General features: G+C 46.3%; 1 protein-coding gene across 1 annotated transcript in view; it reads left to right on the forward strand.

Annotated features, from left to right (window-relative positions):
* The first annotated feature begins 13,688 nt into the window (after nucleotides 1–13,688).
* LOC139216753 (migration and invasion enhancer 1-like) overlaps nucleotides 13,689–18,288 on the forward strand; it is a 49,650-nt gene continuing 45,050 nt past the window's right edge. Inside the window, exon 1 of the mRNA XM_070847982.1 lies at nucleotides 13,689–13,693. The gene's annotated coding sequence lies outside the window, so the exon portion shown is untranslated. The remainder of the gene's footprint in view (nucleotides 13,694–18,288) is intronic.

Consider the following 18,288-nt stretch of genomic DNA (forward strand, 5'->3'; position numbering starts at 1 on the left):
AGCAAATTACACAACAGTTATTCTCTCACACAAACACACACACAGATGTTTGACAGTGTTGATATCACGCTTCACCGACATCAACACAAGGCAGCCGGTCCAAGTGGTTCATGAAAGTTTCGCTCTCACATGTTGGGCCTTTCTGTCTTTACAGTCGGCTGGAGAGAACGGGGCGGGGGGGGCGTCTTTCTGGATGGGGTCCAGGTACGAGGCCTGACGCTCCCACTGCCATCATTAAACTTGCAGTCTGTGGGAGGGACGGTGCACTGTGGGGCTGCTGACCCCGAGATGGAGCCGTCAAGGCATCTTCTCTCAGCTCACCTCCATAATTCAACAGTCAGGAGTCACAAGCAGCTTATTTATTGCTCCTATTAGATGAGAATCTCTCAGGTGTTTCTCTGTGTGCCATCAATGAGGTTTTTATTTCAGGCTGGCAGCTCGCTCACTCACCCCTTTCATGAACAACAAAAGAAAAATGAAGAAAGAGAAGTGTCTCGTTAAAACATCCGTCCTGCACATCTGGATGAATATAAATAGATGTTGCAAGTCAGCTGGTTGCTAAGCTGCTGCTGATGACCCATGAATGGAAGTATGACTTCAGATATCCGCCTGAACTAAGATAAGATAGACTTTATTGATCCCCCAATAGCAGGAAATTTACATATTACAGCAGCAACAGAGGCAGGGCAAGATAAGCAGTAATAGAGAAAAGAAATAAAATAAGCAACAGTAGAAAAATAAGCAATAGTAAATATATATTGTACTGATGGGAGGAATGACCTGCGGTAGCGTTCCTTCCTGCAGGGTGGGGGCCTCAGCCTGCTGCTGAAGGAGCTGCTGAAGGCCCCCACAGTCTCGTGCAGAGGCTGAGAGGAGTTGAGTTTTGTTAGTGTCCTCCTCTCACCCACCTCCTCTATGGAGTCCAGGGAGCAGTCCAGGACAGAAGCGGCCCTCCTGACCAGCCTGTTCAGTCTCTTTCTGTCCCTCTCCGTGCCCCTCTGTCCCTCCTCCCCAGCAGACCACTGCATAGAGGACTGCAGACGCCACCACAGAATCATAGAAAGTCCAGAGCAGAGTCCTGCACACTCCAGAGGACCTCAGTCTCCTCAGCAGGTGGAGACGACTTTGGCCCTTCTTGTACAGGACGTCTGTGTTGTGAGACCAGTCCAGTTTGTTGTTGAGGTGAACACCAGGTATCTGAAGGTCTCCACCCTCTCAGTGTCCAGTCCCTGGATGTTCACCGGTGCAGTCTGGGGTGTGGAAATCAATCACTATCTCCTTTGTCTTGCTGGTGTTGAGCTGAAGATGGTTTAGCTCACACCAGTCGACGAAGTTGGTGACGACCTCCCGGTACTCCTGTTTGTCCCCCTCTGACACACACCCTACGATGGCTGTGTCGTCGGAGAACTTCTGGAGGTGACAGCTCCCAGAGTTGTAGCTGAAGTCCGAGGTGTACAGGGTGAAGAGGAAGGGGGAGAGTCCTGTCCCCTGTGGGGTCCCTGTGCTGCAGCCCACCATGTCAGACACACAGTCCTGGAGCCTCACGTACTGTGGTCTGTTGGTGAGGTAGTCCGTTGTCCATACAGTCCACTCCCGCTCTTTCCAGCTTCACCCTGAGCAGTGACGGCTGGATGGTGTTGAAGGCACTGGAGAAGTCAAAGAATAACCAATAAAGGCTGTTTTGTTTTGTCAGTTGTCATATGAAGAGCGTCCGGTGAGCACACAGACTCGGATGTTTCCCCAAGAGACAGGAAGCTAAACCAGGGGAAATCCAAAGTGGACTTGCATTTGGGACTTGATCCTCACAGTTCAGTCTTGAGCTCAGAAACTCACAGTCTCGACCTTCAGTTTCACGCCAACAGTGGCAGTCGTCCTAAAAGAGCTCAAAATAACGGACAAATTAAAATATCTACACTTCCAAAACGGTGCAAAGAGGGCTGAGTGATATCAAAAGCTCTGGAACAGGTGACAAGTGGAGCTTGAACTGGGTTTTCTTTGAAGGAGGAACAGTAAAGCTGAAACATGTTGAGCTGTAAAAACTTCAAGAACTCACTTTTAATGTTTAATTCTGGAGGTTTCTGTTTCTGTCGGATTCTTTCCTGAATCGTTCAGTTTTTTCCCCATGAAGCAGCTGGTTATGATCTAAATGTAATATTAATAGCGGTGCTTGTACCGATGAGGCTCCAGTCGACCAGTGAGGATGTTTTCAGGCTGGCAGACGTCTGTAATGCACACTGACGGTCTGGTCTAACAGGCTTTTCTCACTCAGCCAGCAGACAGGTGACGTTTGATGGCCTCTGGGTCCCAGGAAACATGGTTACAAGCCAGCCGGCGAGTGTTAATGCGGCCCAGTGAACATTAGCTCTGCTGGTGTCTTTGGTGTCCCAAAGCAAAGCAGCGACCCATAAATGTTTGACTGATGTCCTGCTGCTCAGCCGGAGAGATCAGAACAGTGTGACAGCACGTGTTCAGCCTCAGAGCACCGGGAGCTGATTAGTGATGGACATGTGGGCCACGATACCCGACAAAAAGGTTACCGACACACACACACACACACACACACACACACACCACGTGGTCGGTGAGGCCATGCAGCAACATTACATGAAAATCTACTTCATCCATGTCTATGATGTCAGGGACGTTGCGCTTCTAGATTTGTTATGAATCATCTGCATCGGCTCACTCAGGTCCTCCAGGTGGCTCCTTATTGAAGGAGACTCACTGTGGAGGGACTGGATGCTGTGGTTCTACTGGTGTGTGTCCTGTATTGTAACTGGTTCTTCTGGCGCAGAGACTGTGGTGAATTCCCTCCTCGATGATGTCTGGTCCCTCAGCGCTGCTGCTGGCTGTTTCACAACATGGCTGCTTCTCTCATTTGATGTGCTACTTTGGTGACTTCTTCCACTTTGTGTCTTCACTCTGATGGCCACACACACACACACACACACACACACACTGTATCACACTCCTGTTGCCTTGCAGCTCTCTCAGTGATTCGTCCAGGCTGCACATGTGCACGTCTGTTCCCTGATGTTCGGAGGCAACACGTCTTCGATCTCTTCCCTCAGGCTTCAACATCTCATCTAATCATCTCTTCCACTCATTATTTCTTCATCTTCATTTTTCTTGTGTGTATTAATCGCCGTCGTGGGAATAAAAGCAGTGATTGGTTTATTTTAGCGTCTGTCTCAGCGTGTTCATGTCCAGGCTGAGCCCCCACCAGGAGCACTGACATATGGGAAGCATCAGCCCTCCCCAGGCTGTCACTTCCTTCCTCTGTATTTTCTCTGCAGTGATGGAGGACCGACGGTCGTGTCCGTTTGTCAGTGCCATGCCCATTAGAGAGGTCACCTGAGGTCATTAGGGGGGTCGCTGTGGACCAATAGGAAGCCGGCAGGATATGGAGCTCTACCTGTATTTGTGGTGGAGCTCTGAGGAAGGAGAGGCTCAGCGGTAATGGCTTGTTTACACCGTTTGGAGAGCGCTGATCTTCTGATTCATGTAATTGGCCTCCGACTCGATCAATCAAGGTATCAATCAGCAGTTGGGGCTTCAAGTAAACATATTAATCGGTTTGGATTTCTGCTCTCCCGGCGGCGCCCCACGCTAAAGGTCAAAAGCAAGAGGATTGTGAGGAGTCCCCTCTGAAGGTTGGGTTGAGTTTCCATCTTAAGCAAACACACTCATTAGTTGAATAAGCAGCAGAACCATCGTTAAAAGCAAAGCTTCAGTTGGATGCAGAGGACATAAAGGCCGCTGGTCCCTCCCCATCGAGGCAGGAAACGCCGGGTCAGAACCACACACACTCCTCAGGACTCTGTGGTCACATCTCATCTGTCATCAGTTTGTCTGACCTGCTTGGCTGCAGGTTTGGAGACTTTAAATGCAGCAGGATCACACTGACAGCACACAGGAGGGGATACAGAGGTTCCCTCTGTTGGATGGGATGAGCAGATCACAGCATCAACCAACAACGTCTTCATTCCTCAAGTTAACCTTTAACTTCACTGTTACTTCCTGCCAACTAATTTTCCTCACACTTGCATTAATAAATGACTAAAAACATTGTGTTCATTCTGTTTTTCTTTGCACTGGCCACTTTCCAGCTGCTCTCTATCCAGTTACCCATAAACCCAGCTGGAAACTCTCCTTTGTGAAGATGCTTTGTGTTTCTTCTGTTAGTGCTGCTGTTATTGAAGTGTATTTTCTGATTTAGCTCATATTCTAATTTAATATCTTTGTCTGGTTTTTATCTGTCTGTAGCAGATATGGAGCTACAAACTGCATTTCATTCTGCAGCCGTGTGCTGTGGAATGTGTGGTTAAGCACATTTCTCTACAGTATGTGCTGCTGCTGTTCTCTATAGTTTAGCGTTCCATTGTTCCACCTCATGTTGTAGGATAACAAACAGATGGATCTTGTATCTTACATATGACCTGTGAGTATAAATATATTCAGTGCACAGTTGATTCTATCTGAATATCCAGCGACAACCCTGCACCTTACTGTAGAGCACACAGAGGAGTTTATCACTCAGAACACGTCACAGTTACAGAGGATCAGAAACCTGCAGCAGAAGTTTCTTCCTCTCCAGGTTCTGCTGACGGTTATATTGCGAATAAAACCAGAGAATCAAGCAGAGTTTACAGTCAAAAGGTGTATTTCTGTGTGTGGGGACCTGTTTCCCTCTTCACCCTCCATTCGGCTCAACCAATAAGCTGTTTTCTGTCTCCTAAACAATGTTTGAGCTCAGGTTGCCGTCTCGCTCTCACTCACCATCACTGCTGCTGCTTTTCTGTCAGTCCTGACAATGTGAGGCAGCTGAAGTGGGCAGCAGTCGCTCTGGTGGTCTTTCACTGCTCTAATTGCTACCTCCTCCCATTCCCCCTCTGCCCCCCCAGTCAGTGGATTTACAGCCCAACCTCTGCCGCCATGGAATGCCACATCTCAAACAATAAAAGGAGTCATTTTCATAATGGAGGCACAGGCGGTCTGACCTTACAAGCTGAGTCGAGTGCTGCACGTCAGCTCTGCTCGGTGTGGTCAGTCAAACTGCACATCTTCATAAGGATTAGTCTCTGCGGTGTTCCACTTATCCCTGCTCCGGGGGGGTTGAGAGGACACCCTGTAAAGTCAGGCTGCAGATTAACTAACTCCTGCCTTCATTACAGTGCAGACACAGGTCACTCCAGTCATTAGACAGAGCCCTGCACTACTGTAACTACACTGAGGCTGGCTCCGCTCACACACACCTCCTAATGGCCTTGTCAGCGTGGCCCCCGGCTGGCCCAATGCTTGTAATAAGAGGTTTGGATCTTTAAAATGAAACAGGCATGGCGTATCATAGCCGCACAGAACCAGGACCGATTCAGTGAGCATGGGGGTGGGGGGGGTATTCGCAGCTCATGAGAACGTAACCGGTGTCGATCCCCTTCGCTCCCCTCTGCTCAGCTTTCTGTGTCCCAGGCACGGTCAGGTTAAGAGTTCGGTCCTTTTTGTAGCAGGGGGGCCGTGAGGTGGACAGCAGGCCTCCTCCCCTGGAGCGCGGAGCTCTCCATCACCCTGACAGCAGGTCCCATCTTCCCAAACTAAAGCCGAACACATGGCAGAGCGTGAGAGGCCGAAAGGTAACTTGTGTACAGCTCCACGGCGCCCCCCCCCCCCAGCCTGTAAAGGATGTGGTAATATTGGATTCCACTTTATTGGACTCCGTTCGGTGTCTGTGCATGGAAATCATTGACCTCTCATCAAACTACCCCATGAATTAAAGTGTTCCCCTCCAGATCACACGCAGACTTAAAGGCCTCGCCAGGAACTTATTAAAATCCTTTCAATAAAGAATCTGAATCAGAGTGTATTGAACCGATCACGCTGCACCACAGTATTGGCCTTGGGTCTTTTCTTCTCATGTGACCCGTTGGAGTCGGTCCTGAAACCCGAGGAAATAAACTGTTCAAATCTCTGGTGCTTCACACCTTTTGTCTCATGTCAGTGATTCTTTCTCCAACACGTTTCCAGACCGCAGTCGTATTGGTGTACAATAATTACATGGTGGCATAACACTGACATTTTCCATGTGTGCATTATATTGCATTTAAATTCAAAGAAAGTTGTAGACATCACGAGAGCTGTTCAGAAGATTACACTGTAGAAAAGGACCTGAAATACTTCAATTCTTCCTGTAAATTCTAAAGTTACAGGAAAACTGAACTGTTTAATGCCCATTTTATTACTTCAAAGTGGTTTTTAAAGTGCTAGTTTTCTTCAGTGTTGAAACTGAAACTATTAAATATGCTAACAAAACCAGCTGAGTCCTGCACACACACACTCTCTGGAGGAGGGTGGTCATGATTGTTGTCGCCCACAAATATTCCAGGAGGATTATTTCAGTTAAAACTGGGGTGTTTTGGGGGGTGAAATATTCTGCCTGGGACCCAGAATCCTTTGCTGCCACCCTGGCTGGTGGTTGTTTTTAAAGTCATAAAACTTCCTGAACTTCAGGTTCTCACATTTTCTCATCTCATTGGGCTCCAACGCTCTCACATTAGATCCAGAAAATATCCACAGAGGCTGAGGGCTGTAATATGAAACAGAGTCAAGTCACTCAAGAGAGCGAGGCAGACCTCAGATCAGAGCCTGTGTCAGGCCTTCGACCCTCAGGAGGATGAAAAATGGAAGTAGAGTTTATGTTGGATGTGGATCCTGCACTGTGATGAGTGTTCGGTGGGATTTGAGCCATTGTGTTAGTTCAGTATTTTGGAAGAAGACAGAAAAACATTAATGTGGGAAAGAAAGGAGAGGAAAATAACAACCAGGACTGCTTGTTCATGTCCAGATCTTTAGTACCCCCCCGTGTAAATGTCCCAGTCTGATGTTAATGAGAAGGTGTTTTACTGTGACTATCAACAGAAACACCTTGTATCATTACTGCTGAAACCAGCGTCCTGTCTAATAGAGGTAAAGAGCAGCGAACACCTTGTAGCACCACTTTAACGCCGTTCAGGGTCAGGAGGAGCAGCCTCGTCTCCACAGGGGGTGAAGGTGAGAATGAGGCGGCGTTCCTTCAGGAGCTGATGGAGCGACGTTTAACACATCCAGCTTGGTGTTTGTGTCCCGTCACGTCCCCAACACTTAATACTGGCTTCTGTTTCTGCTCTAGCAGGGTTTTTTTCCTGCTCTGAACTGTAGAACCAGAGCTGCGATGACCAGATGCTGGAGGAAGGAGCGATTTTTCAAATGTTGGCATCAGACACAGTCGTTATCCAACATTTTCTGGTCAAGTCGCTCTCCCTTCAGGAGTTCAAGATGTTACTTTACACAAATTTCAAAGGCAAAAAAGTCATTTTTACATGAAAATAATCTAATTTAACTTTTACAAGTCAAATTAAGTGAAAAGCTGCTGTTTGGATCAGAAAAAACAGACTCATATACTATAAATCTTTAATAACGAGGAAACCGAACGTAACATTTATCATCAACATAATGAAAAACCTTTGTTGTTTATATGAATATTCTGTAAAGTGTTCACTGGTAACATTCAATATCGCTACAGAATCTTCTTAGTTAAGGGGATATTTAAGGGTTTCAGGTAAGGGAAGGGGAACGCTAACCCAATCAGGATCCTAAACCCATCGACACACTGGGCACAGGATCTGAGGGCCTGAGCCTTGTACACCCGCCCGTCTGTGGGGAAAATAGTTGAGGCATCAGCATCATTTCAGATGAAAAACATCAGTGAAAACAACCAGCATATGAATATTATGAACCACGGCACACTCTGTTAAATGTCTATTGTTAAAGGGCTCTGAGTGCCGGCCCATTGTAGCGGCGCTGTAATTGATCCTGTTTGGACTATATTGACCCCCCGTTGCACCCCCCCCCCCACTTCTATTGATCTCATTCTTTAAGTGTTACTATAAATTCCCTCCCCATTAGTTTAAACTGGTCCTCCCATGATTCATCTGGATTCATCTCTCCTGCAGACAGCTGTTCATCCCTCCCTCCATCTTCCATTGACTCTCTGTTCGCCCCCCCCGTCCTGTTTAAGTGTGGTACTTCCTGGATTCCTGCAGTACAAAGTGCTTCTGTGGGACAGATTGAATTCACCTATAATTTGGTTTGGATCCTCTTTATCTGCGTCCCTCGGCTGTTGGAGTGGCTGCTGACTTCATCGCTGGGATCTGAAACGTTCTCGCTGTGCTTCTGAAAAACCGGAGCACTTCTTAGAGGGAAAAGTCCGTTTACAGCCAACGAGCCCCGACAGAAAAGCTCTCGGTGAAGCTGAAGTATTCCTCCTGAGCGGCCGTCTAATGGACTACAGATGAGGTTCGACAGCACACTAGAGCTGGGCGACCCAGCATTTGTACATTTTGCGGTTTATGTAAGCTTGTTTGGGCGCCAGATATGTGTGGAGGCTGCCAAGTAGAGCAAAAACACTCAACTGAGGTTTTTTCCATTTTGTTTTCTGGTATTGTCTGATGTTACTTTCTCTGTTCTGGTCTTCTGAGCAGCACATGAACCAACCAAACACCATCGCAGCACCAACGCTGTCAGAAACTTTCCCGCTCCTATCACGTATCCCATGATCACCCTCCATCAGCCTCTCAGGTGTCATGTGACCACGGGCCCTGCGTTCTATTCCCCAGGTGAGTGTTGTTGAAAACCTCCTGGATCTTAAAAGCTCTAAAGTGTGAAACACTGGGCCCACAAATCATTTCTAGATGGAGCCATATGTGGAGCTTTGAGTGTAAAGACGGTAATAATGATGTTGGTGTGGAGCCAACGGGTTGGGGGGGGGCTGCATTATGCACCTGAGTGAGAGCTTCAGTCAAAAGAACCTCATGAACCCCGGGCAGAACAATCCCCAGAGTCTGGTCTGTTTGTGCTGCATGAAAGCTCCTGGATCAGAAATCGGAGCCGTTTTTAAGGGCTGGTTTGGGCTCCAGCCGGTCGACACACTTCAGACTCCACATGTATCATCCTGTATGTGTTTGTTTGCACATAAACTAACCCAGAACCCTCTAAACTGGCTTCAGCAGATCAAAGCCATCATGTAGTCTGCGATTTGAGCATCAGCGTACAGGCCTCGGCCACCTCAGTTAGCTGATTAATCCCCCAGAGGACCCCCCCCACCCCCCCAGGACCGCTGTCTGAGGGGGGGTCGCTAAAGAAACAGGGACCTGATGGTGCGCTCCAATAAATCCCACACACACACACACAGTAATCCTTTTGTCTTGTAGAAACAACCACAAACCACGACCATGAAACACTGATCCGTCCGGTTTGTAGTAGTACTGCAGTAGTACTGCACGCTACGCTCGTGGTTTGTAGTAGTACTGCAGTAGTACTGCACGCTACGCTCGTGGTTTGTAGTACTACTGCAGTAGTACTGTGGAAGTGTATACTACTGTCTGAGAAAACTAGATCTTTGAGGCCATTTTCTCTAAATGAGGCAGACGTTTCTAACAGACACCAAACTCTCCACTTTTATTCCTCTCTGCAGTCTGGAGCTTTGTTCGTTTCACAAAGACAAAGAACCACAACCTTCTTCCAGCCTGGTTCATCAACAGGCTAAGAAGCAGCACACTGAAGGACCTTCTTCTTCTTCTTCTCTTTTAACGACTGCTAACAAACTCTAACTGGGCATAGATAGCATAGTATAACTGTATACATGGCTAAGCAGTGGTTTAACCTTGTAGATGTATCTGTTTTGCTGTAATGATCACTGAGTGTGATTACTGTGATGTGTTGTAGTTTAGGTCAGTTGGTCACAGACACAGGGTCTACAGACTAACCATCCTCTCCTAACCTGCACCTTTACCTCCACACTCACAGTTTACAACAGGCCTCGACTGAGAGACAAAGCTAAGCTAACAGCTACAGCACTTAGCTTTCCTTAGTCTGCCTCTGTCCCACACACCAGGGGGTCTGGGGGTGATTTTGTAGGGAACCAACATTTGGTTCTCCCACCTTTTTGTAATTCTGTGCGTTGGTGGTGGGGGCAGGCGGGGCTGCGTTCTTTCTAAAGCCCACAACCATCTCCACCGTCTTTAGAGCATTAAGCTCTGGGTTGTTCTCACCGCACCAGGTCACCATATGGTCCATTTCCCAGGGAGAAGAGGAGAAAGAACACTCGTCTTCAACATTTATCGGTGCTAAAGATCAGATATTGATCCTGAACAATCAAACAGCTCGTCCACAGTAGAGGCAGCTTCTGTTACAGATGAATCAACAAAACTACACCTCCAAATAAACACCCCTTAAAAAATACTAACATCAGACGACTCAGTGTTCACTGCTGAGCCATAAAGGGTCAGACTGGAACGTGCTGAATGACCTTCTGTACTTTATATCCCAAACAGCCGCCCGCCCAGTGCTGCTGTGCTACATATCCACCTCATTAGCTCCATTAATCCGTTGTTGTGCCTCTGCTGCTCCTCGTTTGGACCTTTTCTATTATCTGGCTGATTTACTGCTCAGAGTCGCTGCGTTCAAGAGCCTCTTGAACATCCAGTGAGGTCGAGGACGGAGTTTCATTTCTGATTCAGCCGTGTGTGCGACGGCACAGTGTACAACCCATCAGAGGTCAGCGGCTCGAGACGACGTGGTCCAGGAATTAAATGTCAACCAGTGTTTAATCTATTGGAGGTGATGCTGGATAAGGTCGCACGCAGCATGACGACGTGTTGGTATGTTCGGAGGAATGTGTTTTAGTGGGCAACTTGGCAGGAATGTTGAGATTAAATTATTCAACCTGCAGTGGAAAAATCATTTAGAACATTATGAGGAGCAACACTAACTGTTATTTAGTGGAATCTGTTAGCCGTCGATCTTGGCGGCACGAAAGAGGCTGAGATATAAATCACTGTCCATCAGCCAGACTAAACACTCCACCGCTTCATGAGGTTAATCAGGAAAATGTGGCACAGGACACTGATCCACCGTAACATCTCTGTCAAATAAATTCTTTATATTGCAGGGATGACATCATCTCTAAGTGGGTGGGGGCGCGGGGGGATTTATGAGTTTGTACACTTCGACTGGAGATCCTCAGCCTGAATCTTTAATTTGTAGACGTTGCTTTAAAGGAAAGGTGAGGCTGGGAGTCCATTTGAAAATCATGAGCGATTGCTGCCTCACACACACACACACACACAGTCCACTCAATGACCCCCCATCTCCATTAACCAGAGCACAGTGTGATTTCATTACATCGGCCTTAATTGTGTTCGCTGCATCTCAGCGCGCTCTGGTAGAAACACCAGCGGCTGGAGGAAACACAAGATGGGAACGGTGGCGGGGACGTGGGGCGAAGGGGATGTCAAAGCTTTTATTCACTGGCTTTTAAAAAGCTCTCTATTCCACACCACTGCATCCCCCCCCGCAGGCCGAGAGCACGTCTGCATTCAGAATATAACCTCCAGCCTCAACGCCGCCTAGCAAACAAACCACACCGACATCCTATGTGAGCTCTCTGCTCTACAGGCCCAATGAGATACTGACCATTGATGTTCATCAGCTGGTAGGTGCTTTTTATTAGTAAAATAAAAGACAACAGTGTGCTAAAACTGGGTCAATGCTCACCAAGAATAGAGGAGATGATATGAGAAACCAGAATAAGTGAAAAGCGGCGTAAAGAGGAGCACAGGTTCTCCAAAAGTGACTCACATAACTGACTAACTACCGACAGCTGCTGCCTATTTACAGCTATTGTCTAATCAAGCAGGACAGCTGCAGTGAGCAGCAGAGGGAGCACAGACCTCTGTTTGGTTTGAGAGGAACTGGCTCCTCCGGGAATAAAAGTGGAGGTCCCTTTGGAGCGTCTGTGCTCGACACCCGACAGGGTTTGGTTTCTCTGTCCTCCTGCTGGAGCTGAAACACCTGCAGTGACTGTGTGGAGGTTTGTTCACATGTCAGTCCATCCAGACTCCTGCCACCGATTCAACAGTCACAGCACAGCAGACGCCGAGCTCCTCCCGCTAAACTCTTGACAAATAAGTTTCACAAGGGCATGACCTCCAGTCTGTGTGTGTTCACACTCATCTGTATGCTGCCATGTTCTCCTAATGTGGCACTGAAGTGCATGCATGTGCCACAGAGTGAAAGGAGTCAACAGTGGAGACACATTTTAATGAGGTGGCCAAAAATAGGCAGCTACCCCCCAGAAACATGGCAGTAGTGCCTGTCTGTCACCCCCCACTGTGATCATGAGTGAAACATCTAAACCATCACAGGATTTATGGACATTCACAGTACAGCAGATGATTCCTGATATTTTTCCTTTTTCTTCCACCAAAAGGTGTTTTTTTTCCACATTGATTCCCTTGAAATGTGCTTCACACATTCATGGACTGACGAGCTGATCAGAGGCACCTGGAGGCCACTTTGAGATAACATGAAGCAGGTGTGGCTGAGAGGAAAGGAAGAGGACAAAGAAAGAAAAGAGAGACATAAACAGACGTCTTCCCAGAAGATTCCCCCGTGTAGATGTTCTACAGACGGACTCTCAGTAAACACTTCTCTGTGGGGTCACAAACTGTTCCCTGATCTGCAGTGAAACAAGAACCTACTTCTCCAAACCAGTTGAAATGCCTGTGGTTCCATTAGCTCATCTAATCCTGCAAGATTCAAGTTTACGGTCCGGAAACTATTTGATTGAAATCACATCCAGGCAGGTTCAGCGTGTTGCACCTTTGAAGAGGAGGGGGGGGGGTCAGGATATTTTATCGTGCTTAATATGGTGTTAAACTCAGCCAATAATGAGACCATAACCGATGACAAACAGCTGATTTTCACATTCACAAACACATCTTGCTGACACTGGGTGAGAGGTGGTGGAGGGGGGGGGTCAGTCAGCCATGTGTGGCACGAGAATAAATGTGAAATGGAACATTTTTAGACTCCGGCTCCTTGAAAGGATTCAACACACACAATAAATCAATCAACACTCTGTTTCTTCCTAAAAGTTTGTGAACATTTTGTGCAGCACATTACAACAAGACACAATCATGAAAACCTTAACTTTGAATGTTTGAATGCTCTAAAACCAAGAACTCTCTTAATGCTCATCCAGTGCTACAAATGCTTTAAGTTATGTCATTAAAACCCTTTTCCTGACTGAGCCTGATAATGTCTTCGTGTTTTTAGTTTTGCTCATGGCAGCTTTAAGTATTCAAACCATTTGTCCCATTGTAGCCAGGCTGTTTGTGAAATGCAGTTCTCTCCAGACCCTGAAGTGTTTTTTGGCTCTCGGGCTGATGGAGGTGAAGGTGAAGATGAGTTTGGCCCAAACCAAAGGCCCCATGTGGAGGAGAACATCTGCTGTCTGTCAGCTGCAGAGCTGCCAGCCATGATGACAGCAGTGGACGCAGAAACCTTTGGACCACAGAACACGTCGTACACCTGCAACACCAGCTATATGTTTGGGCCGACTGATATCAGAAAGTCTGCGACTCCTTCAGAAGGAGGTTCTGTGTGTGCACATCAGCGTTTGCTAGCTTTGACTCTGGCCTCAGACAGTTTATTATTGTAAATCCTCTGTGACCTTTTCCAAATCAAATGTCTGCACCATCCTAGTTATAGACCCACAGCCATACAAACAGCTGAGAGACGCCAAACAGAAGAGATGCCGTCCTTCACTTTGCCATCTTTGAGTTCATTACAGACAGAAATAGAGCGCTCTGCGCTGCACAGATGCTTTCATCTAAACACATTAATGCACTCTGTGCATTCTTATCCGAGCTCAGTGTGGAGATGGCGAGCTGTCTGCAGCCGTGATGTGTCCAGTGATATCTTGAGGGTGGCATTTATGATGAATGCGTGCACTCTCCTGGACGGCCCCGTGGGCAGAAGTCAGGTCTTTGTTTCTGATCGTCCCGCAGCTGTCTCATGCATTAACTCACTTCTTTCAGCAGATGCACTCATGGATGAGTCACTTAATTTTTCATGTTGAGGAGCAGCTCTATGAGCCTCATTGTCAAATGTGGCCCACAGACCTCGCTGCACAATGTGACTCTTTAGTACATTAATCCAGCCATCTCCACGCAGACACATTTAAAGCCAGGCACTAACATTTTACAGTTACCATCATGTTTGTGCATTAGTGGAGCATTATGTTGCTCTTAGCACAGAATGTTATCGTAGTTTGCGCTGAATACATATTGGGTTTAAATGCTTTGCTGTATAAGGTGGGCAGCTTTTATTTTAGGCCCAACACACTGAGCAGTGACGGCGCCCTCAAAGGTTCCCTGTACGTCACACTGAGAGAGATGAGTCAGAGAAAAAACTGGCTCCTAGAGTATCTCAGATTTAGTCTGCAGTGTTCACGAAGCTTTCCAGCTGATTGTTTGGTTAGTAGACTTTGGTCTCAGCAACAGTCACATTGTGAGAATTCGGTCCTACATTTCTGACTCTGACTTTTCCATTCCACATGTGTCTCTTAACACTATTTTTCGTCTTCATGCACCTTAGAAGTAGGTGAAGATGTGCCAGAAGTCTGGATACATCAGCTGGAATACACACATGAAATAAGTTTTACAGCATTTTAACTGGAGTTGAAGAAAAGGGGCTTTAAAATTCTTTAAAATTCATTCTTCATTAATCTAATTAGGATAAACTGTGATTACTTGATGAAGATTTTTCAACATGACCTCAACGACCTTGCGTGCAATAAATGTCTGTGGCCCGTGAAGCTGCCGTTGTTGGAGGGTTCACACTCTACGCCAATACCACCAATGCCATTAAGCTAACAAGTGCTCATTTAGTCACTCTCCTCACAGCACTTAGAGCAATAATGCAGCTAAATGACTCTGTAAACGCAACTTAACTGTGTATGTGTTGTGCTGTGAACAGGTCCGCAGAGTATTTTAGCGTATTTACTGTAACAAATCAGAGCCTCCATATTGTTCCTCACAGCCATCAATCAGAAACGGACACAGGGTTTGTCCAGAAGCCCTTACTCATCATTAAAGACGAGACAATGCAAAGTGTGTGTCCTGAGATGCTGCTCAGCATCAGCTGTGCTGCTGAGAGAAGGACTGTGAGACCAGAGGAAGGGAGGGGAGCAACACTGGAGTCTAATATAATACAATTTAGGAGGAGCACTTCCATAAAGATGGTGAGTGGATCCACGTGGGCTGAGTAACGACAAGCACAGCTGCATCTGCAAATTCTCCTCCGCTCTGTAGAAAATGATTGTCTGGTCGGTTTGTGCTCCTTGGGTCCGGGTTTGCTGGATGTGCCTTCTTAGCTTACAAATTCTCTGTTTTTCTTTGGAGTAGAAAAACACAGGATCTATTCATACTCATTTTCAGATGGCGTTTGGCATCCGCATGTCAATAGCAAAGTAATATTCATCCAGTCTGAGCAGTAGGTTCTAGATGGAAAACAGCTTTTCCAAGGAGAGCACAGAGACTGGGTGCACATTATGAGGGGAGAGATTTTTGTGATCTCAGATTAAAGCATTTTAAGTGTGTTATGAAATAAATCTCCATTGATAAGTTTACAGTGACAGATAAATGTGATGACCATCTGCTCTCCATCTGTAAAGGAGGGTTTATGTTTGAGAGAGCCCACAAAGTGTGGCAAACGCTAACAAGGAGCTGTGACTCAACAGATGTTCAGCGACTCCATTTATAGATCAACCTGTTCATGCAAAGCCAGTCTGCTCCAGTGAAACCCATCGTACCGTGGCCCTCACAGCTCAAGCCTCTGCCGATCGGACCGGACCGATCGGGGGTCTGTGCAGGCTGCTGTGAGGCAGTGGTCAGTCAGAGGGCTTTAGTTTCACATGCCAGAGGCCTGATGGGAAACAGACTGAGCAGAGGTGTGCAGGGATCCAATGATGCTGGAGGAAAACATGGTGTAAAAATGGATGGGAACACTAACTTCTCCAGACAGATGTGTTGATAAGGCCTCAAAAGGAGCGGCCGCTGAGAGAGGCAGCAGAAAAGAGGGAGATTAGAAAAATAGTCTTGCATCTGCCTTCTGCTCAGCGTGCAGCTCAGTCAGATTCTCTGTCAGACCTTCCCTTCTCACCCCCCCTGAATTAGCAGCTGTCAGACCCCCCCTCACTACAGCGCTGATTGATGACCTCATCTGGGAGCTAACATGACACACTTTGTGTCAACTTTTCAGACGGCTGCAATCACGCTCCGTATCGTCCTCTTCATTCAATACCTTCACCCATTCAATCCTTCGCTGCTTGTTGTTACCTGATATCTCCAAACCTCGGCCCTCTGCACGCAGCGTGTGCTGACCAAACCCCGCCTCACTTTCTGACTGAAGACTCACTTCTTTTAGCCAAGTAACAGGATATAAATACTGTCAAATAGTAGAGGTCCCATATTTCCCCCTGAAGGTTTCGTGAGGGAGTGGCTGGGGCAGTGCAGTCCCTTTGCTTCTCAGCACACCCACGTCCTCGCGGCGTTGATGAAGTCTGATTAATGACTGCACGGTCATGCCGGCGCTCTGGGGTTCATCTACAGCATGTGGGTGTCCTCGGAGTGAAATCTCTCATTTCCTGCAAAGACACAAGGGTAACGTGAAGGGAGGTGTAGTGAAGAGTTTCCTCCAAGTCTTGAGACAGTTTTTATCTCCTCTTAGTTTAGTCTCCTTTCTCCCTGTAATGGATCCTACAGCCTCTCTTTGCTTTAATCACCACTTTATCTCTCATTTAGAGGAGTCAGCAATCAGGGATTGGTCAGTAGAGGATTCTGGTGGGAAAATAAAGCTTTTTTTTATGGTAAAATGTTGACGTGCCAAGTGTGTTTTAGAAATGCAGCATTGTTCCAGCATGGCATTTAAAAGCCACTGTGGTCGGTGTGTGGTTGTTCCACAGGAGAGGTAATTATCCATTAGACGTGTCAGATCTGTTAGATCCTCTCTGAATGGGCAGCTGTTTTTCCTGAAAGTCGGCTCGTCATGACAGGTAACGAGCTCTCATATGTGACCGTAAGAAGTAACAACAACATCAACTCCAAATCAATGAGCCCAGCTTTCCCCTCCGGTGATTTCTGATCAATCAATATACATGCAAGAGTAAGTATGATGTGTATATAATGTTTCCTAAGTATATCATGTATATTTATTCAGATTGAATCTAAAAAACACATTTTCATGTTTATTTTTAATCACTGTATGTTTTACAAGCTGTTGTGATTATCGTTCCCCTGAGTGTGTTTGTGCAGCAAACCTTCCATTTTGGGTCTGCAGTTGTTTTTGTCTTGTTTTTTTCCTGTATTAAATCTTCCATCATGTGTTCTTTGTTAGCTGAATGGCAGCAGGGTGGGCTAGTTTTTACCATTTAATAAATAAAGCCACAAATATCGGTATTGGTAACATGCATGATGCAGAACAGTTCTGGATTTGTAAATCAACAGTTATTCTCATGTGGACATGTGCACATGTCATTCAGAGGCTGCAGAACTGTGCAAATTCTACAGAAACCAAACGGATAAATAAACAAATGCTTTACAGAAATATGTGAGACCAAAGAAAATACTTGCAGAGTTTTCATTTTAAAGTTGTATGGCAGATGTTCAGTGAAGTGATCAATCACTTTAAAGAGCATTTTTGTTGTGACAGCTATAAAAACTGCAAACACTTGACTTTCATTTCTTCTAAAAACTGTCTGTTTGGATCCTAAAGTCAGGGACAGCGAGCAGAAAGTGGAGCACAAACGTTGTCTGTCTGTCCAGACTAATTCAGCATTGTCTTCGAGTGTAAATAGTCGGGGGTACAGAGGTATTCAGAGACCAGATTTTTATTGACCAGCATTAGTTTGATTTGTTCTTTGCTTGTTCTTTTGTAGCCACTCAGTTACTCAGTGACTTAGTAAGTGGTGACTTTGTGGGTGGTGTCAATCAGTTTACATTCTTCAGATACTGAAAGTCTTGTTTTTGAAGCCATAATTTTGCATGTAAAGTTTATTTTTGACGGTCACCATGAAATTATTTCATGGTGTCTGTGCATTACTGTTACTGGAGCTTAAAACTGAGAAATTGCCAAAGATGGTGTGAGTGAGTTTCTAATAGCAAAAAGATTTTCCACTGTTAAAGACACGGACAGTTTGTAGGGGAAAGAACAATTTCTTTAAATGATTTTAAAACTCATTAAAATACTTTAAAGACATACAATAAAAACACAACAAGATCTGAAATGTCCTTTAAAAATGATCCGAACAGTCCAGGAAGGGGAAAGGATCTCTAATAGAGGAGAGGAGTCACTTCAGGGGGCCCCTTACCTGGATTTACCATATCCTCTGTCCCTCTGTTACTTTTCTTACAT

Source organism: Pempheris klunzingeri, chromosome 17 (genome assembly GCF_042242105.1).
Source record: "Pempheris klunzingeri isolate RE-2024b chromosome 17, fPemKlu1.hap1, whole genome shotgun sequence".
Taxonomy (NCBI): domain Eukaryota; kingdom Metazoa; phylum Chordata; class Actinopteri; order Acropomatiformes; family Pempheridae; genus Pempheris; species Pempheris klunzingeri.